Below are 26,129 nucleotides of genomic sequence, written 5' to 3'. Positions count from 1 at the left end.
CGTTGTACTGGCCAGTGTCGGCTCTTAATTTGGGATGACAAGGAAGAGCTGAGTTGATTTAGCCATGTTCGGCTGGCTGTTTGACACTCTGTCTGTGTATACATGAAATAGTTCTCCAGCTTTTGAGATACTGATCTGCAATTTTGCATACATCTTTATTCTATTCAAGAAGCTACTCATTAGAAAGTTGGAACCGCCGGTATCCGCGCTACAGAAGATAGGTGTCATACGAACTGATCGAGAAAAATCATGTCCTTGTATGAAAAACTTTTTTATTTGTCGAGATATTTTCACGAAATTTGGTACAGATTATTTTCCAAGATATCTTTATAAACTCTAAGAAAATTGTTGAAATCGGAACACTATAGCATATAGCTGCCATACAAACTTAACGATCAAAATCATGTCCTTGTATGAAAAACTTTTTTATTTAACAAGATATCTTCGCGAAACTTGGTATGGATTATAGCTCAGAACAACACTATAACCTCTCAAAAAATTATTCAAATAGGAACACTATGGCATATAGCTGCCATACAAACCGATCAAGCGGAATCAAGTTTTTGTATGGGAGACTTTTTTATTTGTAGAGATATCTTAACGAAATTTGGTACAGATTATTTTCCAAGACAGCGCTACAATATCTCAATAAATGGTTCAGATCGAACTACTATAGCATATAGCTGCCATACAAACTAATTGGTAGAAAACAATACCTTATATGGACAAGTTTTTATTTACCGTTATATCTCCACAAAATTTGACATAAATTATTTTCAAAAGCAAGGCTATAATCACCGAATATTTTATTCGGATCGAACATAGCTATAGCATATAGCTGCCATGCAAACTAACCGATCAAAATCAAGGAAATAATTCTTTAAGTCCCTCTATGACATTGAAAATGCACCAGTGAAGGCTGTGAAGGGCATGTTAGCTTCGGTGCAACCGTGGTAAAAGTTTTTTCTTATTTTCTTTAAAAGAAATCTGTTTTATATACTCCATCTCGCAGCAATCACTTTACATTCATTACAACTAATTATTTGCTGTCATTAATAAATTCTTCTTCTTGCCATCAGATTTTCAGCAGCGCTATTTGGTTGTCATCACATCAGACATTCTGACGTGCAAATATGTGTTTACATTAGCGCTTATATGCATCCGCATCTGTCAACTAGCTGCCCTTGTGCCCATCTTCATGTTCAAACAAAGCAAATTATCAAATTCTGAGGATTAAATTTTTCTAATCCTTGGCGAAATATCTTAATCCACTCTTACATAAATATTTACTTCCTCGCATTGTGTGGGAAAGTACGACATAAAGTTTCCAGAAGCGATGGTTACGAAAAAATCACATGTCTTTGATGTCAAAACAGTTTCAAATTTCAAACGCAGGGTCCAAAGATTATGAGTTGCAAAGACAACAAACAGAAATTCGAAAAAATTTACATTCACAATTAGTAATGACACAGCAAATTATCTCGGAGTAAATTGGTTTTTGGTTATATGCTGGGTTGATTAGCAATATTACTTCATCAAATGCATTGAAATTGCAAGAAATGGTGTGGTTAGATAAGAAATAAATACCTTTGAAGTCAATATATGCAACGGATGAGCATTCATAATTACATATTCAAGTAATATTTGTGTATAAGCGCCAGTTAATCGGTTCGCTCAACTTATTTTTACGAGGCCTTTCAATATATTCAAAATATTCTCCAAAAAATCCCATAATTCACTGTTCAGCATCTACCTTGTAAAGACTCCTAGTTATGGTACATTCACGCTCCGAAAAATGGTGAGCTTTTAACAAACTACACAGAGGGAGGCCCTTACTAAAATCCTGAAAGAAATGTATTGGAATATTTCTAATAGTCGAAAGCGTGATTGATCGAAGCTGTTTCTTAACGGAAAGTACCTTTAACTTAAGAAGTCATATAAACTTATTCTCTGAAAAATATCGTTTTTGAGAAGACATTTGTTTGCAAACACTACGTTAATATATATACATATTACTGTGAGCAAAAAATAGTAAGACTTTTTTCATAATTTTAGAATTTTTGTTTATTCTTCAAAACTTATGTCATCCTCCGCAAAGTAATCCCACTTGGCTCCAATACACTTATGTCAATGTTTTTTCCAAATCTCGAAACAGTTGTTAAAGTCAATTTCCAGAATAGCCTTCCATGCGCGTAGCGTTTAATGCCTTCAATTAACTCAAAACGTTTTCCCCGAAGCGTTCGTTTGAGTTTGCTTAATAGTCAGAAGTCTCACAGACCAAGAGCAATCAATCGTGCTTTTACTTTTATTAGCCCTAAATGATCTTTCAAAACGGTTTCCACTGATCTCTCCAATATTGCGATGCCACTAAGATCTGTGACTGTAAATCTCAAGCGCCAATTCCTTTATTTTATTGACGTGTTGATCATTTTTTGATGTTGATGGCCGTCCAGGAAGTGGTTCGTCGTCAACGCGTTGTCGACTCACTTTGAATAATTTGCACCAATCAACAACACTTGCTCGCGACAATTATGAGCGAAGATCTGTTCCAACATTCTGAACTTGTCGGCACCAGAAATTTGATTCCGCACACAAAATGTAATGGAACTTCGCTTTTCAGTTAGCATAAAAAGTAGACGATGGATCATCTGCAATCAAATAAAACAATAGTTTTCTTTAACTTTTATTATAACGTCGTACTTATACGAATGATTTGGCAAAACAAATTTATTTATTGAAAAGTTTGATTTTTTAAGGTCTCTGAATTCAGTTTTCTCATCCAAAAGAACCTTACTTTAAAATGACAAATTCCTTGGCTCAACGCAAAAGCTAGATTGAAAGATCACATGGCCCTTGAGACTCCTTATTCAACGGAAACATCATTTTCAGACAATCGCGTTTCAACTTTCGGCATGTGCTGGTGGGTACATGGCAGAAGCGTGCTATCGACAGTAGTAACTTTGGCTCTAGTGCTCAGATCCTTATGGAATACAGAAGAATTAATCCTGAAAGGATATAAATTAAGAAAACGCAATAAAAAAAACGTTCGTTGGTCGAACAAGTATATATAACTCCACAACTTAACCATCTATCTGATCATAGTAAGATTCCCTCTGTAAAAATGTCAGGAGACTATCTTAAATTAATTACGATGGATTGCGAAGGACATAAAGTGGAGAAACGAATGTGTCGTAGAAATAATCAGTTATATTCGATATATACATACGTAACTGTACGTGGAAGCATCACAGGGATAGTAAAAAGCCATTTCACAGCCAGAGTATTAAGTTTTTAGTGCGAGTTTTTTAATTCATTCGAGAGAACTAAATAATCCATCAAACTCTTGTATTTTTAATGTATATATACATATGTATATATATTACTACGCTTCTAGTAACAAGATTGTGTTTTTTTCTAACAATAAAAGAACAGAGAAACTGAAAACTTGAAAATCTTATTAAACAATACCAAAACCATCAGTGGTCTTACAGGGGTTTTCCGGAAAGTAACAGGGCTGAGTCGATTTAAATAAAAATTTATTTAACCAATCGTTATAAATTTAAAATCTTGGGCAATTAAACAAATACTTAGTCGACAGTCTGCCAGCGCGTTCAAAACTTTGCGTCACGGAAGAGCATTCTCGGATTTGTCGAAAGCCGCAGGTGCATTGTCTTGAATCCGACATCTTGTTCCAAAATGGCGTCTGTACCACCGAAACACACTCTTTGTCTAAAGCAACATTTGGGTACTCTTGATCCATGACTCGTCATCTCTGATTATATTATTCAAAAATTGGGAGTAACTTTCACACATGTTCAAATTTTCTTGGCACACTTCCCCTCGCCACAATTTCTGGTCGTCAGTGAGCACTTTTGGGACCATCTTCGCGCACACCTTGCGCATATTAAAGTGCCCCGTCACAATGTCATGAACTACAGATTTTGATAAATTTAACATCTGGGCAATTAAACGAATACTTAGTCGACAGTCTGAGTTCAAAACTTTGTGCACACGAGCCACATTGTCGGTATTTGTTGAAGTCGTAGGTCTCCCAGCACGGTCTTCACCAGCGACATCTTACCCGGCCCTCCAAAAAGGCCTGGTACCACCGAAACATACTACTTCTTGCTAGAGCAACATTAAGTCTGAAAATTTTGTCGGACGCAAATTGTCAAAATTGTATAGAGAAAAATGTGGTAAAAATATCCAGGCATTTTCGTCGCCATTGTCGAGCTTTTGTAAGACTAAGGTTGAAAAATATGAACAGTCATGCCTTTGGCGAACCAGGATAGCGAACCGCAACTGATATTAACCGCTTAAAGAGTTTACCCGTTTTAGGTTACCCGCTTGTAACACGCTCGTGCGATTTCGATTCAAAATTATATATTTCGTCTTTCCATTATTTTCCACAAATAGATTTAGCAGATAATGTAAAAGAGTTTCTTTGGATCGAAATTCATCAAAAACTTGTGGTGACGTAATTGAAAGTTGTAAGAGCAACTTTAAAATCATATCAGGATGGCATTTTTTTTTTATAGATAACAGCATTGCTAATATTAAGGAAGCACTTACATAAGCAAACATCCAAGTCAAGTTAAAATTTGATAAAATAGAAATCTGGAAATTTGGAAATCTCATTTCTGACTTCGAAATTCAAATGACCACTTAAGTGAAGTTCTTCCTAAGTACCGTCAAGGCTTAAAGATTCAGGTTGTGAAACTCATTTAGGATTTGTCATACAGACTACAATGGAAAGTTTCCTATAAAACAAATTTTTCAACCGCGAATGGGATCGGGATATATATTCTTGAATTATAACAACGTAGGTTTATTGATACCTTCCTTCAATGTTGGAAGCTTCTCTTTACTGGTACTTCCAAGGCTGCACAGAAGATCTTGCTGAGCATCTGCTTTAATTTGGAACTTGGTAAGACTAAAATATGTAATTTGGACAAAAATTGAATTATGCTTCCAGGAGTGCTTTCATACTCTTCTCATATTTTATATAACAAATTCCAAATTTAATTTTATGTAGCTATTTGTGTTTGTTCCATTATGCGTGTGTGTCCAGCCATATGAAAAATATATATACGTACATATGTACATACTAATACCTACAACAATAACAACTACATGCACACAGCTGTTTTTGCAACAATGCGAAACGTATAAATAATGCTGCGACAACAATCCAATAAAAGTAGCGTCAACAATAACAACAACACCAGCAGCAGCAAACAAAAGCTGGACTCACTTTTGCGTTGGAAGCTTGCATTTTCGTTGCCATATTTGTAGCAGTTTCGATTGTTGTGCATTGTTGTTGTTGGCTATTTATGTTTTCACTCGCTGATTGTATGTATATACATAAAAACAAACATACATACATATGTAGGTATATGTGTGTGTGTGTGTGGTTAAGTGTCTTATAAGTTGTTGTTACATGCGCGCATGTTGTTTTTGTTGCTTTCATAATATGCATTATTTATGCTGATGTTGGCGACAACATTTGATTGCCAGCAACTGTGGGAGTTGAGCGTGTGCTGGCGGCAGCAACAATATGGAAAGTGATAAAAACCTATGATATTCACTAGAACAGCAAAAACACACGCACACGCACATACATACACACATATACAGTAGTGGTAATAAAAGTTGCAACTCAAAGGACTTCCACCTCGGACTGCTGATTACGTTCGACGTTATTGTTATTGTGGTGGGCAGTGCTGTTGTTGTTGTAATTTTCCATTTCGTGCTTTGTGTAACTGTCTGTTGGTCGGTTGGATGGTGTGTTTGCTGTTTCGCTCGCGACTTCTGCGACTTTTTGGTTCGCTGCTTTTCATAGTTCGTTTATTCCTTTGTCCTGTTTCTATACACACACACATTTCTTATTTCTGTTGTTTGTTTCTTATTGCGACATTTTAAACTTATAAAAGCAATGAGCGAAAAACGTAAAAAATGCAAACAAAATGTCTTCTCAGCTTCTTTGTGCATCTGTGTATCGTCTTGACTTTTGCTGTTGTTTTTGTTGTGCCGCTGTTTGTGGCCGAAGGTGGTCCGCGCTGCGCCGCCATGCTGGCAAATATTTACAATCGCTGACTTTTTATGCGCGCGTGCATCTTCCTCACTCATTTCCGCCCCTTTAACGCGTACTTAGTCGCAACTCGGCGTTTCTTGCTTTATTTTTGCAAATTTTCATTTTGACTTTAAATTGCGAGACTTCAAGTCTTAATCAAATTATACTATGTCAGTAATATTAATTTATGCTTATTATATTATATCAGCGTGACTTCGCGTCAAGTTGTAAGGAAAGTGAAATGAATTGCAGATATAATGAGCGCATTATTTTTATTAGTTTTGAAATAAAAGTGTATCTTATTTAAAATTAAAGTTGAATTAATGAAAAAAAAATGCATAAATTAAATATTTTATATTTTTATATTCTTTGTCAGTTAAATATACAAGGTCTGTCGCAAAAGAAAAAGGACTGTTGAAAAAAACAACAAAAAATTAATATTTTTCAAGAGTTACATTTTTTTATTCAAAGTAGTTTCCTTGTGCTTCGATACAGCGTTTAGCCCGGTCAATTAGCATTTCAAATGAGTGTTTAAGGCCATTTTTCGGAATGCTCTTGAGAATATCGGTCGTCGCCTTTTGGATAGCTGAAAGTGTCCTGAAACCAGTGTCCTTTCATGGGCAAATGAAGTTTTCCAAATAGGTAAAAATCACAGATTGCCAGATCAGGTGAATAGGTTGAGTGATTAATGGTTAATATGGAGTTTTTTGTCAAAAACTCAGTGACAAGCGTCGACCGATGACACTGCGCATTATCGTGCAACAGGCGCCAGGACCCTGCCTTATGGTAATGTGGTCGAGTACGACGAATGCATGACAAAAGATGCTTCATAACTCCAAGGTGAAACACAGCATTAATCGTTTGGCCAGGTGGAACGAACTCTCGGTGTACAATACCCTCGGAATCGTAAAAACAAATCAGCATTGTCTTTATGTTTGACTTCTGAAGACGACCGACTTCTGATCGTCACAGAGGTCCTCACGACCTTCTTGGAATCGCTTAAACCACTCAGGCACATTACTACGGGATAGGCCCTGATCACCATAAACTTTTTTCATCATTTGAAATGTTTCAGTAAACGTTTTCCCAAGTTTAAAACAAAATTTAATATTTGCTCTTTGCATTTTACGACCGATGACCAAAAGCTGCTGTGACTTTTGGATCGATAACATCGATTGTAGTTATCCAATTGTCTTAAAATTTTTACGAAATGTCAACAAGAGATCAAACTTTTTATTTCATATACCCACCAATAGGTGGCGCCACCAGAAACAGTTATATTTAAAAAGTTCTGTTTCTTTGCGACAGACCTTGTAAATATAGTGCAGGCAAATATATCAGCTATTCACAAACTTTGCTGATTGTGCGTAACTGACAATGGATAAATATACAAATTAGTAGCGGATCCAAACATTTAATATCCAAACCCTCGTCACTGGTCAAAACTAAATACAAAATATTAAAAGAAATATTGTTTTGTGATTTTTTTCCTTATGAATAAAGATTTTAATTTTCTCTAAAAAAAATCTTGATAAACAATCTTGTTGACAATATTTATGCTTAGTGAAGTCCGAAAAAACACGTTTTTTGGGAAATATTTTTCGAAGAGCTATTATAAAATATAAAAAATGCACTTTAATAATCGGTGATACAGTTTGTAGCCAAACTCCAAGAGGATCACTGAAACCCGCCATAGTCGAGTCTACTTAACCGGAGCGAATCCGGATTTTTAACCGGCTAAGGACTGTTAACTCGACAACATTCCTTAAACTATTTCAGGAATGCTTTCTACCGCTACAACAACAACATAAGGACCTCCGAAAATCTGCCTGTGAAAAGCCCCACAACTAGTGAGAGGCTAGCCCTACTGAGGGCAAAGAGATCACGAGATCTCCGGCAAACAATCTTCTACCAAAAGCTTTTGCGACAGCTGAGCTTCCGTGAAGCCCAGCTAGCTAGTAGTAGAACAGAAAATGACAAGGGAGTACCGACCCTCCCCCATTCTACCGATAGCGGTTCTAGGGTACCTTTCCTTGCTAGCTCATCAGCTTTGCAATTTCCCTCCTCTGAATCCATTGTGTTCAGATACGTGTTCTTTTAAGAACCCAGATTTTCCGACGATGTCACTATGTGCAATATGGCGTTAAGTGCCATGGTCTTGGTGCACCACACATGCTGATTAGCGCCGCTCGTTGAACGCTCTCGAGTTTGTTTTGCAAGTGTGGTATTATCTAGAGCCCTCCATCACATAATGACTACATAGTACATAATGGGCTTGACTATGATGCCAGAGCTCCTCTATAGCAGTATAAAGCAATCGATTCCTTTTTTCTCTCTCTTCGATATTCGGCTTCCATGAAACCTTCTTATCCAGGTTGAACCCTAGATATTTTAATGTATCCGCCGGTTGCAGACATCCGGAGTTTTTGGCCGGGTTTCCTACCAACATATATTTAATATTCATGTCACTTTGTAAATTCTTCTGAACTTAAGGCAAAATCTAAGGTTTTGGATCCGACACTGATTATTATCTAGTCACAATTTAAGTTTCTGAAAAAAAGGCGTTTCGGTGAAAAATCGAAAATTTTATTCCTTGAAGTTCGTATCAAAATTTATAGTCTATAGGTCTCCTGGCGTTTTGGAGAAATTTTCCTCACCGATTATGAAAAAGGTGTTACGAGAAAAACGCGTTAAAAGTTTTGGGAATCGATTACACTAACCTAAAAAATCTTACAAATGAGCTCATATCTCCGACACACTTTACTGGATCAGCTACAAATTTTCAGAAAATATTCCCAAATACATGCACATTCGATATGTAAGCAAAAACAAATCAATTTTTGAGATTCCCAAATGAATATAACCCCTTGAAAGGTGAATCCAGTTCTCAACGGCCTCGTTTTGACAATTGTTTCTGGGAATGAGGAAAATAATTTGAATTTAATCATTTCAAGTTTTATTGACAAGGCTATTTCATGCATTGAATTTGACAGATCCAAACGCTTTGAGACTACGGCAGATTGGGCCGAAGAAATAATTTTTCTATGCTACCAATTGAATACTGTTTTTAGGACCCAGAAGTGTATTTTATACAATAAATGTGGAAAAATTAGGTGACGTTGAGGGACCGGGTAGAATTATAACGGTGGCCGAATGTATGAAACCGTGGCAACCAGCGTTCGGGGCGAACGACAGGTCAGGACGGCCGAGTGTAGGAGAATTGCGGACAATACGATCCGGGCAGACCTCTTAACTGCAATTCTGAATAAGCGGAATGCTTACCTACGACGAACGAGAACGTACAGTTGCAAATCGTATCTAATAAAGGAAGGACGTGTCGTTATACCAATTAAGAAAGTGTTTCATTTTATATAAGGAAAGAATTCCTACATAGAAAAGGAACGAGAAATGATCTTTATAGTTATATATTATTGCTTTCTTTAGATATTGAAACTATTGAGAACATTTTGTAACAAAGCATAAAATACAACAAAAAGCAGTATTTTGTACTTCTCTTCAACTCTTCCAAAAACAATTGCGCTTTTTACTACCTAGCTCATAGTTGACCTGTCAGCCATATCTCAGCTAGCGCAGCTAGTGACTTTGAAATGATTCTGAAAAATCAAGGCTATGCTAAATACATAAGAATGAAACCTCCCACCTACACCTTGACTAAAATAAATGGGAAACAGTAGTTAACTTATCCTTGCGTTTAAAGGCATTCTTAGTGTTGTTGTACATGTGTGCATTTATTTAAAGTTTTGTATAGCCCTTTTGCATTTAAGTATAGGTCAGTCTACGCTTCTTCATCAGGTATTTTTGGTTGCTATTAACTTCACAATGACTACAACAACAAAGACGCTGCAAAACGTACAACATCAATTGTGAAACACACGCAAATTTACATCACGTGATGTTGCACGGAAAATACTAATTTATATAGAGCAAAGTATTAACTTAAATATTGCAGGCAAATCCATTTTAAAAAGTTAAAATATAAGAATTGTTTCTTTCACAAGTTTCCAATCTCCTACAAGGAGAACAGAACAAGAGACGGAATAAATTAATACAGATACAATATAGAAAATAAAATAGAAACTACTCACTATGAAACAAAATTTTAATTTTGTTATTAACTAGATTATATCAACCTTCTTACTTATTTTCATACTCTTCTCTGAACCTCAATGCCTTCCACACATGTAGATGAGAAACTGTATGACCGTTAATTCATTTTTCATCGGGGCAGATTTTTGCGTAATTAAAGGTGTGTAAGTATACTGTGGGCAAAATATAGGAAAACTTTTTAATTTAAATTTCAGGCGAAAACCCATTCGTCGATTTTTTTCTATTTTTTAGTATGATTGTCAGTGACAGCTGTGCCATATGTCACATCAAAGTAATCATTAGTGTTTAGTATACGCTTGTCTTTCTATAATACGTATGAGAGCGCGTTGACGACGAACACCGTCCAGAACCGCCATCAACATCAACTGATGATCAACACGTCTATAAAGTAAAGGAATTGGTGCTTGAAAATCGATGATTAACAGTCAGAGATCTTACTGGCATCGTTGAAATATCGGCAGGTTCAGTGAAAACCATTTTGAAAAATCATTTGGGCCTAAGGAAAGTAAAAAGCACGATTTGTTGCAAAATCACTAAGGTTTTTTCGAAAAACAGCGTCGCGTCAACGTCTGTAAAACAATGCTTTCCGACTATGCTGATGTCATGAAACGTATTATTGCTGGCGACAAGTCTTGGATTTATGCTTACGACGCGGAAACAGACGATCAATCCGTCGAATATCGTAGCAAATGTGTGCCGAAACCGAAAAAACACGTCAAAGCAGGTCAAAAATCAAGGTTATGTTGACAGTTTTCTTCGATTATGGAGAAGTGGTGCATTCCGAATTCCCTTCGGCCGACCAAACTGTCAACATGGGAAACTATTTTAGTATTATGCGTCGTTCTCGCGATGCTATTCGTAAAAAGAGGCCGGAATTATAGGCTAACAGCTCTTGCTCAATCCATACTGCATTGATTCTTCGTGAGTGTTTCGCCAAATTTTCACAATATCATGCCGCAACTACCATATTCGCCTGATCTAGTTCCGTGTGACTTCTGACTATTCAGCAAACTCAAACAACTGCTCCGGGGAAACCGTTTTAAGTTAATTGAAGAAATTTAACGGAAATTGACTTTAATAATTGATCCGAGGATTGGAAAAAACGTTGCACGAGTGTGTTGGGGCCAAGAGGAATTACTTTGTGGAAGGCGACATAGATTTTGCAGAATAAATCAAGGACTTTAAAGTTATGAACAAAGTCTTACTTATTTTTTGCTTTTAGTAGTATGTAAATAACAAGAAAATTACATACAGATATACGATATAGACACAATGGACTTTTTAGTTCAAATTGAATTGAATTCATAATCTGGGGGTGGGGTATTCTTCTGAAAATTAATGATTTTTTGCTTATATCTAGTTTTGTGCAGATGATTATATAACCGTCAAGGGCATGAAAGTATTTTAGTAGGAAAATAATTTTTTTATTACTTCACTGCAACTATTTGTCATAGAGGTTATGAGATTGTTGTACGTAATATTTTAACTTTCTATAGAATGCTTAACCAAACTTAGTTTCCAGTTCGAACAATTTGCTTTTGTCTCCAATTACAACTTCTCTCTCTATCCTTCTATTTATTATCTTCCAGAGATTCTCAATAACATGAAGATCCGGTGATTGAGCTGGCTACTTTAGGACATTAATTCTTTGAGCTATGGTCCAGGTTGCCACTAGTTTCGTGGTGAGTCGTTGTCGTGTTGACCACGAAAGCAGCAAATTCCACTCGTCTTGTCATTCATTGAGGATATCTTTGCTGGCGATGAGTCTATACCTTGGCAGTAGTGAGCATCTAACCGCTTATTTTTCGGTCGGTGAATTCTTCCCATTTCGTCTGAATTATTTTAAATTACATTTTGATTCATCAGAGCAATTTATTGTTTTCCTTCGTTTCATTGGTCAGTTGTTGGGTTCCCGAGCAAATTGTAATCGTATCGATCATGGATTTTTTCTGAATATAAACGGCGTTTTGGTTGCTCTAGAACTTTTTAGCACACCTGCACGCGGGCTTCATTGTACAGCACGGCTGCTAACTTTCGTATTTAAGGCTTTAACCACAATCGCCGCCGACTTATCTGGAAACCTGTTTAGTTCTCTAAGTATTTTTTAGTAGTCTTGCCGCGTTGTAGCTTTGAGCCGTCCTCCATGATGTTGAGTTTTCAGGCGTACATTTTCCCTAAATTTTATAAAGTTAAGCTCACTGTTGATTTATTGATATAAAAGTTGATGGAATTGTGTTTTTGTGATAAACTATTTTTGTAGATTTTAGTAATTAATTTTTCAAATTAAACTGAATATTTGTTTACGGCTTTGTCATTAGTTTCCTCGAAATAAATATAATTTTCAAAAAATCCTAGAATATTGTCCTGAAATTGATCCGAGTAATAGTATCGGAGATACGGCCTTGAGAACTTGTGCTTCTGCGCTGACTTTAAACGTGTTTTTCTCGAAACTGTGTTTTTGAAGACAGTTAGTAAGATTACTCGAGAACTAATCAACCGATCTTCAATACACAGGTTTTTGAGATACAATTCTTAAAGATTTGGAAGATGCATTTTTTCGATTACAACTATTTTGATTTCTGAAATGTTCTAATTTTTGTAAAAATGTCTGCCAAAAATCCAATTTTCAGTATTTTTCCTTCGTCCAAGTTCTAAGTTAAGGTTTTAACTAAAACAAATATTTTTTCACTTAAGATGATCCCGTAAGGAGTTATCCTGCCAACGCGAGCGCATCTTTCTTCCGAGGGGTCACCGGAAAGGGCGTCCTTATGGCCGAGTTTAAAATTTTTTTTTTCAAATATTTCAACAATTAAAAATTCTAATAAAATATTTCATTTTTTTTGTATGAGAAAAAAATTGTTTAAAACAGACTGTTTACCCGAGGAAACCCATGTAACCCCTTAATCGCGTCAGAAATGTGTAAAACAAATCTTAGTTAAACTAAGACAGTGCTGATATTTATGACATTGTCCAAATTGTGTGGTAAATGCAAAGTTGCCATAAAATAATGGGATTTTTGTGGCCCAGCGCGATAAACTGCGACCAGTCCAATACATATGTTTTGTCGCAGTGAATATTGCGTACTTGTCATTTTTTTCTTATAAAATGTCAAGTATTAAAAAAAAAATAAATTAATTAAGAAATTGTCTAAAAATATGCAATACTTAATTGCGAAAAAACACGCTCTACTTGATTCTTACACCGCTTCTGGCATCTCACTTACGCTATCAGCTATTAACTTCTTCAAAATTATGCGCCTCAAACTATTACGAAATTTAGTACTTATAGACATACATATTTACATACAAATAATGTGCTTAAATTACAATTGTAATCTCTTGATTTAATCAATCACAATCACAACTTGTATCTATACATACGCGCATACATATTTACGCTGCTTCACAACACACAAAAAAGTAGCTGCAAAAACTGCCAAATTTATTAGCGCCAACTATTCGATTTCGCTGCAGCGTAATTCATGTGTATTTTAATCAAAGCTCCATTCAGCTTTTCACGGTAGCCTGAAGAGCCTGCGCGCATATTTTATTGCCATTTTTTCGCTTTCATGACATACAAACATATTTTTGTGGTGTAAAATGTGCGGAATAGTTGTGTGTGGGCGCACTTGCTGGCAGACTTTGGCGAGGGATCCTTTGAAATTAAATATATACATGCATACATATGAATGTGAGTATGTAAATATATGTATATGTATATATACATATTTATATGTACTCATGTATGAGTGTTTATGCAATACATACATACTTGAAGAGCATTATGATTGTAGCTGTGCATATTTGTAGGCTACTTGACGGCATGTTATCTGTATGTGCCTATGTGAATATATATGTATCGATATACATATACAATACATATATGTAAATTTGTATGTAAATAAAGGCAAAGCGTCGCAAGATGGCGCGTGTTGAAATGCATAAAGTAAAAAACAAAAATAATTCAGCCGACATTTGCGCGGTTAAAGACAGCAACACACACGCCTACAAATGTTATATACATATACATATGTACGTATCTTACATACTATGTACATACATATACATACATATATACACTTCATACAGTACATATTGGCTAGGCTCCAATCCTGTGCGTGACAAACTGTATGGCACCACTTGAGCCTTTTCTAGCCCACAACAGCACATCGATCGACGTCGCGCAAAGCAAAGCAAAAGCAACAACAACAATAGCATAAAAGGCATCAGCAACATAAAAACAGCGTTGCTGTTAGTGACGAGGTGTAGCTACAATGACGCTGGTGGATAGTCACCTCGACAGCGCCACTCACAACCCACTCGTCCACTGTACTCTAGCGTACTTGCGTCCATATACATGCATGTATGTGTGAGCGTGTGTGTTTTTGTAGGCAACCATTTGCTGCAAAACAGTGTAACTACAAAGTTTTCGGCAGCGAGTCGCGCTTTTTGGCTGCTGCTGCTGCTCCTGCTCATGATGAGGCAAATGTGCGGCTGTTGAACCGACACGTAGGGGGTGTGGTTATAGGTGCGCTGCTGAGTACGCATGTGTGTGTGTGTATATGTATGTGCACAGAAGTACTTGCGCTAGCTTTAAGGTTGTGCTACGCTATTTGCTGCTGTGCTTATAAATATTTATATACTTATATATATGTATGTACATACATATATGTATATATTTATGTGTATATGGTTGTGTAGTTGCTTGCTGCCATTATACTGGTGGGTGGAGCGGTGTGGGTGCGCGCATAAGAAATGTAGGTGGTTGGGGCAATAAATAGGCAAATAACCGCCAACTGGGCTTCCAAATGAATACATTCATGTGTATTTACAGCTGCAAAGCATATCGACGAGCTTATAAATATTATCTACAAACAGCGATTGCAACAACAACAACAATACTATCACTCATATTGCTCAAGTGTAGCGTGTAGCGTGCGCCGTAGTTGGCAAAAACAACAAGAAAACCCGAAATTTTTTCTAGCTGTGGCAGCCATCTACAGACGGTCCTAGCGTGTAGTTGTCTCTTTCTAACACACATGTGTAGCGCGCCTTCACTGTATTGCTGTTTGTTACGCGTTTACTCGCTACATATTTCGTCACACAACAACGCACATACACTCGCTACTGTACGCTACTCTTCTCGCTCTTGCTCATACTTATGGTGCTCTCGTTGGAAAAACCACACTCTCTATCTTTATTGCACTCACTTACCTTGCATGCTTGTGCGCAAACATTCATAGTATATAGTCAACCCCGCCGTCATCTATAGCTCCGCCGCTAATCGTTCATTTCGCTTACAGCTCACCTTCGCCGACGCACTTTCGTCCGTTCCCTCGCCTTGTGAAGGCACAACACAACAACACTGTTGGCAAACTGCTGCTGCTACAGCAACAACGTCGACACATACTCATGCACACGCACACACGACGCGCGGCTTTGAAAAGAAATCGAGTTTTTCCGTCGTACACACACCATCCACACGGACAGCAGCCACCGCGCACACACAGGCGCAAAGGTGTTGCTTGTTTGTTAGCCGCACCACAGTCAGTCCAAAAGTTACGTTCATTCAGTTCACTCGGTCTTTGTGAAGCGTTGTCGTCGTAGTCGTTGTCGTGTTGTGCGCTGCGCTTATCCACACACCGTCTTTCTCGCCTGCCTGTTGCCCGATATCAAACGCAGTGTGCTAATAACAAAATAATAATTATTTTCTATATTTTGAAACGTGTTCATCTTCGTGCGAGTTCGCAAATATTGTGCCGTTGCGAACTTGGCGTGTTCTTTTCGCAAGCGAAATTAGTAAGCGTGTTGATGATTTGACGCCCAAAATTCAATTGAAAAAGCGACTGTGTCGAGAAAAGTGTGCAAAAGAGCGAGGGTTTCGCAAAAACCCCGCAAAAAAATTATTTAAAAATATTAATATTAAAACAAAAACAGCAAAATTTGCAAAAAATTGCAAAAAATGTGCAAGCAGAAATGAAACAATAGCGAAGTTATAAAAACAGCAAACAGCATCAGAGCTTAAATGCAAAGTGTGGCAGCTTAGGCGGCATAAAAGTGTTGTTGCGAATTCAATTGTGTTCAAAGCAAGCAAAAAACGCAAAAAAAATACATATAAACATCTAACATTGTGTACATTTTATCGTTGGTTAGTACAATAAAACCAATAAAACCGTAGACAAGTTTGAAAAAAAGTTGTAAACTCATAACTCCTTCAGTGTATTTCATACAACAACAAATAGCAGCATTGGATTACATATTTACATACCTAGCTGACAGAAAACTTGTCTTAAATCCATAAAACACCGCAAAAACAACATCGTCATTGTGTGTCTTTGTGCCAAGTACTCATAATAATTGTGCTAGTATTCTCCAAAAATATATAAATACGAAAACTTATAGTTTACTTGTGTGAAAAGTGACATTTCAGTCAACAAATCAGTGTACCGATGCCAGCAAATTTGGAATACTCATAAGCTAAGAGCCGTCGCAACTGCAAGCTACAAACGCGCCGTTAGCCAAGTGCAAGCAAAGCCGCCTCAGCGCGAGAAATATAGTTTGGTAAGTCAAATTTGGGTGTATATGTTATAGAGAATGATAAGGAATTATGATGCTGGGAAAAATGCTAAAGAAGTAACAATATAATACAGATTTTATGCTAAAGAAATTGATAATTTGCTATGAATATTTTTTCCATGAATGATAGTAATGCCGGGTTTTTGAGCTAAAGCTATGTATGTGACGTCCAGGCAGGATTTTGGAACTAGATTGCTATTTTAGCATACTAATGGAATTCAAAATATTCTAAAATATTATGGAAAAATATTGAACGGACTAAATAGTATCTAGAGAATGAAAAGGAAATATAATCGCACAGCCCAGGGAAATTTATATGGAAATATAATGCAGATTATATTATAATATAAATAAATATAAATTGATTTTTTGCTATAAATGATATTAATGCCGAGTTTATGGGTTTAAGGTCATATTTTGTGTGGCGCGATGGGATTGGTTTTGGTACTAGATTGTGTTTTGGCACACTTATGTCATTCAAAACGTTCTAAAACATTATGGAAACATGATTAAATGGACCAAATAAAATTGCAAAATTTAGACAATTAGAAAATTATTATCTAACAATAATAAATATATTAAATATATAATCTTAACTCACACATATGACTATAGCACCCAATTTTTCCTAATTTAAGCTAAATTGATACTACTCATATTAAAATCTTCTTACTATAATAATCTATAAATTAATTCAAAGCACCCAGACTCTCCTAAAAAGTTTTTTCTTGCAAATTTTCTGAAGATTCCAAATTAATCTTGGAAACATGTTCTCATACATAAAGCAATATTGAAGCCGATCTGTTCGTATGAAATCAAAATCTCCAAATTAACCTTGGAAAAGTCTTCTCATACATAAAGCAACTCGGTGGCATCAAGCTGTTAGGGTTATACTATTGTAGATACAATTTTTCGAGTAAGAAACGAGGCCCTCCATCGAAACCTAAAGCTGTCCACTGTAAGAAAATAACTATAGAACAATTTCGCTGTCACGTCTTTCGATTGGAGATACAAGATAATGCACTTGCGATCCAATCCTGGATATAGTCAACAACGTAGGGGTTTAAAAACTTGCCGTCCATTAAACCTCCCTTTTCGATGCAATTGATCTCACCTTCATTTATGTACGTACGTAAAACTACTGATATTATACTTCAGCAGCATTGTTTTTTTTTTTCTTAATATAACTGCCTTACATGCGCTGCAGTGGCTGATACAATTAGATATCCAGGCTTATAGACAATGACGGGTTTAAGAGGCTTTTAGGAAGTTGACAAGTGTTGTTTCATTATGACATTCCGCTTACAAGGTGCATTACCAGTGTTGGTGTTGCTTTCGTTTTATAAATAAAATTGCAAATTGTTACAATTGGAGTCTACAGGAACATTAACATTAAAGTTTTGATACGAGTTCCGCTTTCTAAGATAATGTATTTGCTTATTATAATTAACATTTCTGTAGACGCTTGCTTCAAAAGTAAGAGTTCTAGAAGTTCCTAGTAATGGTAATAGTTTTGATTTGATTTTAATTTTTGATTTTCTTGATTGTTTTTCATTGGATTACTACAACAAATGACTACTGTGTATAGATAAATTGCTTAAAATGAGGTTCAAAGAAATGTGCACAATGAAATAACACAACTTAGAAGAAAATACAAGCAATTCATGAAAATATTTTCAATTTGGGATATATGTAAAGTTAGTTTATGCATTACAACTTAATCATAGTCGACTGAAACCCGCCTAAAACTACTGATAATCACATGATTACACACAAAGCATGAAGAAATACTCAAATTTCACTCAAATTTCGCTTACGCTTCGTATGAATGGTATTTAATTATTGCGATCCAAGCTTTGTATTTATACACAAAACAGTATTTTTTAAGTTTGCGACGAAGCTTGTAACATTCAGAAAGAAAATATTTATATAAATAATCAGCGCGACAAACTAAATCGATTTCGCCATGTCCAAGTGTAAAGGCGCTAGTGTCTTAGTTTTTCAGTTATCGAGCTGAAATTTTGCATACGTAAATTTCTCACCGAAAAGCTGCTCATTTGTACAAACCACCGATGTTGGACTACTATAACATATAGCTGCCATACAAACTGAATCGTCTAAATAAAGTGCTTGTATGGAAAACTTTTCCAATTGATGAGATATCTTCACGAAATTTGGCACAGATAATTACCTAAGGTAACTGTACAATCGTCCTTGAAATTGTTCAGATATGACCACTATAGCTTATAGCTGCCATACAAACTGAATGGTCAAAATCAAGTTCTTATATGAACAACTTTTTTATTTGTTAAGATATCTTTCCGAAATTTGACACAGATTATTATCTAAGGTAACAGCACTATGTCCGAACAAATTGTTCAAATCCAACCACTCTTTCGTATAGCTGCCATACCAACGTATCAATCTAAATAAAGTGCTTGTATGGAAAACTTTTTTAATTGATGAGATAACTTCACGAAATTTGGCATGAATAATTAACTAAGCCAACGGTACAATTTTCGCAAAAATTGTTGAGATAGCACCATTATAGCACATAGCTGCCATAGAAGCTGAAGGATCAAAATCAAGTTCTTTCATTGAAACTTTTCTGTGTGTTTGCGAAGGGTTTTCTAGCTTCGGTGCAACTGCTTGAGAACACACCACATGGAAATTACTTTATAATCCTTAGTTTTAATATTTACTCTTTACCTTTTTTTAAAAAAATTTATCCATAAACAAAAACCATGCTCTGAACTAATCCAATTGCCAATCAAGATACTATTTTCCAAAAAAAGCATAAATTGTTCATTTGAAAAAAGTATTTACAGCTAATATGGTATGCTCAATATAGATATAACATCTCTCAGCCATTTGCGTTATGAAAATGCAGTGTTCTCCAGCAATAAACCATAAAAGCAATCTAACTTCTTATTTTCCATAAAAAAATATAAGCTTTAGCATAAATAAAGCACTATTAGCTGAAAAAATATGTTAGAGTATTTGTGTAGTCATCAAAATAATAATTCAAAAGGCATATTTACCAGCTGCTCTATGGTGTACCGCTAATTGCAAAAGTCGAACAACCCATGCCTCTTCAACTAGTAGTTCTACCAAAAATCTTGCTTAGTCTTGAACATTTGTGCATGGCAAAACCTTTTCTCACTCTTCTGCACTAGATAATATTTATTTATAATTTTATCGTTTTGGGTTATAAATCAATTTTAAAGCATTTGTCATTGTAAACCGCCAGCTATTTCGGCTTCGACTTAATTAATAGATGCTTTGCGGCGAAAATTCGCCAATATTCACGCTGTGTTACCTTCAGATACACAATAAATAAATACAAATTAAGAGGCGAAAAATATATTAAAACAAAAAGTAATATAGAAAACTAAATTAATAAATGCTTACGCATGCCCAGAAGAGCGTGTAGACTCATAAAATAAAATTTGGACGCACAATATGCAAATATGAGCGCGCATCTGCGTTTGGGGTAGGGGCAATTAGTCACAAATATTTTCAAGATTTTCGTAAAATTAGTGGAACCGCGGTGGACTTTGACAAAATGTCCAAGGTAAATGAGAGGAAAATGTTAGTAAAAGAGAAACTAACAGAAAACAAAAAACACAAATAGCAACAAAAACAAAATATATCTAATAATAATGAAATGAAATAAAAATAACCAAATATAAAAAAAAAATAATAAAAATGCAAAAGGACTTCAAATACTTATGTTGATATTAAACATTACAAACAACAAAAACATAACATTTTATGATTAAAAAAATTGTGTTAATTATGATTAAAAATTAAAAACAAATATTTATAAGTATTAAAAATTTCAAAAATATTATAAAAAATTAAAAAAATTAAAAAATTATAAAATTAAAAATTAACAAAAAAATAAAAAAAAAATTAATATTTTTAATTTTTTATAATATTTTTTAACTTTAAATAATTTAAAAAAAATATAAATTAATTTAAAACTAAATTTAAGAAAAATTAAAATAAAAATTAATAAAGAAAAAGTTTTTTAAAATTAATAACCAGGAAAATAAACAGAAATCGCAAAAAATATAATATAATAAAACTAAACAAAAAAAAAATTAATGAAAATGCACGAAGGCTTAACACATTTTATAACAACATTTTATAATTAACATTTTATGATTAAAAAAATTTCGTCAATTATGAAAAAAAATATTTAAGAGTATTAAAAATATTTAAAAAGATTATAAAATAAAAAATAAATATAATTAAAAAATAATAATAAAAATAAAAAAAAAATTATAAAAATTAAAAAATAATAATAAATATTAATTTTAGAGTATTAAAAAAATTTGAAAGTAATATGAAACATTTTAAAACAAAATTTAAAAAAATTAATAAAAACTAAATAAGTTTATAATATTAGATACATACAATATATTAAAATAAAAAAAATTAAATAATAATTAATAAGAATTAAAAAAAGTTTAAAAGTATTAAAAAAATTAATATAAAACATATTAAAACAAAATTTTAAAAAATTAGTAAAAATTAAAAAATTAAAATTAATTTAAAAAATTAAATTAAAATTAAAAACTATAAACAAAACATCAAACAGGAAAAGAACCAAACAAACCAAAAAAATGCGGTGCATTGATTTTCCGCCAGCTCACGCCACCGCTGCGGTCACTGCGTCATCGGCGGCGGTGCAGCATTAAACAAAACTCCAATAATATTAACCAACGCTTAACATATTAAAATGCCGACACATTATTCACACGTTTTTGTAAGTAGCAGTCGCGCTTCATACCAACTGCACAGCGCAGCCACCAACATCAGCAACGCTGATGTCCGTCCCTACACCGACCGCCGCGCGTCGCTTACGTGGGACCCCTTCTGCGCGCTTAACGTGTTTATTTCCAAATATGCTTTTGTGCTTTCATATTACATTTATATATTTATGTGTGCGTGTGTGTGTTTTGGTGCTGAGCGCTTGAGTGTTGGAGCGTTGAACACGCTGAATTCTTAATAGCCGCTATAAATTATTTCGTATATTTCTGCCAAAGTTACAATATTAATGTCTTGTAGTATTTTGCTTAGCAGCCGCCGTGCGAGCCCCAAGCGGACCACAAGCACCCAACCAAGCGAGCGAGCGCGCAAGTAAGCAGGCAGCGCTCAAGCAGCCGACAAACACGATCAATATATTCGTTGCTTTATTAATTATTGATCATGAAAGCATAGCACAGCGCTGCACTTCCTTTCCCGCGCAGCACCGCTGGTCTCCTCATTACTGTCTTATTGCTTGTATTATTGCTCTAACTTCCACCGCTGCTGCTGCTGCTTCTTCTTTCGCTGACCGCCGATTTGCATATTGTATAAATTAAATACAATAACAACACCAAATACATGCATGCTACACATGTTCGACGCGGCACAGCTTCAACGACAGCAACTTACAAGCATACATATTAATATACATGTGTACATACATACATACAGCCGTTTATAATGACTACATACAAAAACAAGCGTCGTACAAATTACTCGCAGCCGTTTGGCGATTCAGTGAGAAATGTTAATTTTCAAAAGAAGGGGTTTCCTAATATCATTTCGGTTTTCAAATGCTTTTGCTGTGTTATATGGCAGCACAATAAAACTGGTTACACACACACATGCACGCACATATGCATAGTATCACACTTAGTTAAAGCGTTTGGCTGCTAAATACATGCTAGTCTAATATTTTATTGTTTGCGCGGAGGCATTCTCCATTCTATCTCTAATTTACTTGTATTGATAAGAATGAATTGTGGCTGGGGAAAACCGCAAGTTGCTCCGCTTATGTTCTTCTTGGCTGCTGTTGGAAAGCTTGACTTTTCGTTATTTGTGTGTTAGGAATTTATGCTTGTCTAAGTTTTGAGAAAGTTGTAGATTTAGTAGTGTTAATACTAGAATGCAGACTTAAAAAGTAAAATTACTGAGGGAGTGAATTTGATGAAAATAATGAAAAATTATAAATATGTAGAAACAAACTATTGAGGTTTAAGTCGTGCAAGGACAGGCATTTTTAGGTGATTTTTTTGTGACGACGGTTTTATTAAAACCAAAAAGACAAGAAAAATAGATAAAGATGGCATCACGCCCTGAGCTCTATTGTGCCCAGAGTCAATAGTACATTAAGTTTGCGGGTTTCAAAAAATCGATTTATTTTATTGCGTAAGGTAACCCTATGCAAAATATTAATTCTCATCCTTGTGGCATCACCGGCACATCAAAAGCAACACTTGAATTTCAACCGCCAACGCGAACGCAGACTCCCGTGTGATAATATCTTATATTCAATAAATTTTGTAAATTCTAATTTTAATATATAAATAAAAGACCATCCTGAAAAATAGAAAGTGTCCTAATCAACACCTTTCAATTGTTTTATTAAGTTCTACAACACCTTTAAAATATTGTCCTAAATTTTCAAGTTGATCCGAGTAATAGTTTCGGAACTTTATGCGCCCGAGGCCAGCTAGGCTAAGTGCGCTGTCTTTAAACGCGTTTTTTACATTCGAAAAGTGTTGTTTTCACGTAGAAATATCAACAAATCTGGCAATGACAGCAATTATTCGGAAGTGTCTTGGAAGGATGTAGAAATCATAGCGTGGTGCTCGATCTCACGAAATCACAAAATTTAAGTTCATTCGTTAAATAATAGTTTACCGCTGGTAACCGTGAGTGTGTTTTTTCGAAATTTCAATTTTACATTTTTTTTAAACACTTTGAAGGAAAAAGCTCGACTTTTAACAAAAAAAAAATCAAGAAGTTTGTTATTGTAGAATATTAAAAATTATTAACACATATGAAAATAAATCTCCACAATTTTTGATAGAAAGCTAGAGAAAAATAATTTGTTTCAAAAATATAAAAATAAAAAATTTTAATGAAATAAAAAATTATAAAATTAATACTATAAAAAAATTAAAATGAAATTAATAAAATCAGAAAAAATTAATTGGATTAAAAAAACTATAAAATCAACAACAAATTAAAATTATTATTTTTTTTTAATATTTTTGACGCTATTATACTTAATTTTATAACAGAAAAATAAAGAAAAATACAAAATTAAAAAAAAAATGAAGTAAAAAATTATAAAAACAACAAAAAATTAAAATTACTATTTTTCTACTATTTTTGGCACTATTATACTAAATTTTATATTAGAAAAAATAAATTAGTCAACTATTATATGATTTGCTGCTCGAATATTAGTTTTGACTAGTATAGAATACGTGTCCGTCGCTTCGATTATGTTAATCAAAAATTCTGCACAAACAGGGCCTTTTGACTATTATGGATATTTTATTTTGAAGCAAAGCATTATTATATAGATAATTACAATGAAAATATTTTTTAACTTTGGTTATTAAACGTTTCTATATATTAAGGATTAAGACTTCTAAGCCAGAGGCTTTTCTTCTTTATTGGCGTAGACACTGCTTACGCGGTTATAGCCGAGTTTACAACAGCGCGCCAGAGGCAGAGTTTACCACCTTAATTAATAATTATACATTTATTTAATTAAAATTAAGCCAATTTGGCTTTACTTTCCATACTACTCAGGTTTCCGCAAAATTCTTTTAACATTTTTGTTGCTTTTGAAACTACAACAACAACAATCACAGCTTTTTAATTCGATAATAATTATAATAATATTTGGCAATAATTAATTTTTATTATTCACGGTTACAATCTATAACTGAAATTCTTATTCATAATAGCTTTACCTTTCAATATTTATCGAATATTCAAAATTGTCCACAAAAAGATAAAATTGCAGAAGTAAAAGGTAATTTACTAGATAATACATTATTACTGAAACGCTGGAGTTAGAAAATTGGGTGTATACGATACTCTACGAAAACCATCGTCAGCCGATTTGAAAACTACAGTTTCGAGGTTTCGAGTTTGTTGTAGCGACAGAATTCTCTGTCCTTGGCCGCATAAAATAGTGATTTTTTGAAAATTTTTGGCAAGCAAATCGTTTACTTGATCACCTCAATATAAATAATTTGCATGATTTTTTTAAGAAATGTGAAAGCATTAATAATACGATTATAAGTTTATTAAATTATAATTAATAAATTAAAAGTAAAAGTGATAATTAAACGTAAAAAAAGTATAATTAATTAATTAAATTAATTATTATTAGAATTAATTATTAATTGAAGGCTTAAAATATTTTTTTTGTATTCGTTTTTGAATACTGGTTTTATATTCTTATACACCGTTTAGAAAGAAAACATAATATTTTTTTAAATCCAATAATTATTTTTTGCCTTTCAAAAGCACATATACTTACATATGTACATATACACATACAAGCAAGTTTTTACTTAAATTCCCATTTAAGTCTACAAAAACCTTTCTTTAAACTATTCTTATTACACATAAAATATATGTGCTAATGGAATTGTATTAAATTAAGTGAAATATTTATATTATTACGCTCAAAAAATACTTTCATAATCATATATTTATTATTTAAAAATAAATATAAATGGAATTTGAAATTTTTAATTTCAAATCAAAGAAAAAATGTATATATTCTTAAAAAAAGATATATACACATTATGCATTGAAATAAAGTAAAATGTATGAAAAATGATATTATTTGGAAGTTTAGCTAATATAAGAAGAAATATCGTTCTTACATAATTAAATAATATTATGTATAGAGAACGAAAATTCTTTACACGATACAAAAGCATTAATTCTTTACTAAAATTTCCACTGCTAAAACTTTACTCTTTACTGTATACACATACATATAAGTAGTGCATGTATTTTCATGTTACACTCACAAGCAGTAAGGTACCACTGAACTTTCTCAGCTACAAATCAATCAATCAGTGCACAAACCAATTGAACTGCAGCTCCTCAACAGCACTACAGCACTCACACACAACCACACTTTTGAACAAGAACAACAACCAGGCAATCGTTAGGGCAAGTAGAATTCCAGCGGCAACCAGTTTATTGGCTGTCAAAACCGCTACAAGCAGCCACCCACGCAACTAGCAAAGATCACAGATTTATTGAATGGAAATTAAACAACAACAACAACACATATACGAGAAATAATGTAAAGAAAACATTCATTCATTGCATAGATAGGGCATATCCGGTACCACAGGCACACACTTTTTTTTTTCAGAAAAAAAGCAAACAAATTTGATAAAAACGCTTGTTATTGAAAAAGCTGGCAATCTTAAGGTAATAAGAAAAAAATCGCATTATCTTGGGCTGGGCTTGAAAACGAAATTAAATTTGAATCAATGATTTCGAGCGCGCACTAAGCGCATAAACACTCA

The 26,129-nt window shown here is 34.2% G+C and overlaps 1 protein-coding gene across 3 annotated transcripts in view; it reads left to right on the top strand.

Moving 5' to 3' along the window:
• Nucleotides 1–26,129, top strand: part of LOC126760055 (homeotic protein ocelliless) — a 182,929-nt gene that overhangs the window by 114,023 nt on the left and 42,777 nt on the right. The window contains exon 2 of one of the 3 annotated variants that reach the window (XM_050475406.1): nt 15,504–16,761. The exons of the other annotated variants lie outside the window; for them this stretch is intronic. The gene's annotated coding sequence lies outside the window, so the exon portion shown is untranslated. The remainder of the gene's footprint in view (nt 1–15,503; nt 16,762–26,129) is intronic. 3 annotated transcript variants of the gene reach the window in all.

Source organism: Bactrocera neohumeralis, chromosome 5 (genome assembly GCF_024586455.1).
Source record: "Bactrocera neohumeralis isolate Rockhampton chromosome 5, APGP_CSIRO_Bneo_wtdbg2-racon-allhic-juicebox.fasta_v2, whole genome shotgun sequence".
In the NCBI taxonomy this organism is placed as follows: domain Eukaryota; kingdom Metazoa; phylum Arthropoda; class Insecta; order Diptera; family Tephritidae; genus Bactrocera; species Bactrocera neohumeralis.
The sequence above is the reverse complement of the archived record's forward strand: the minus strand, read 5'-3'. Positions and strand labels throughout refer to the sequence as shown.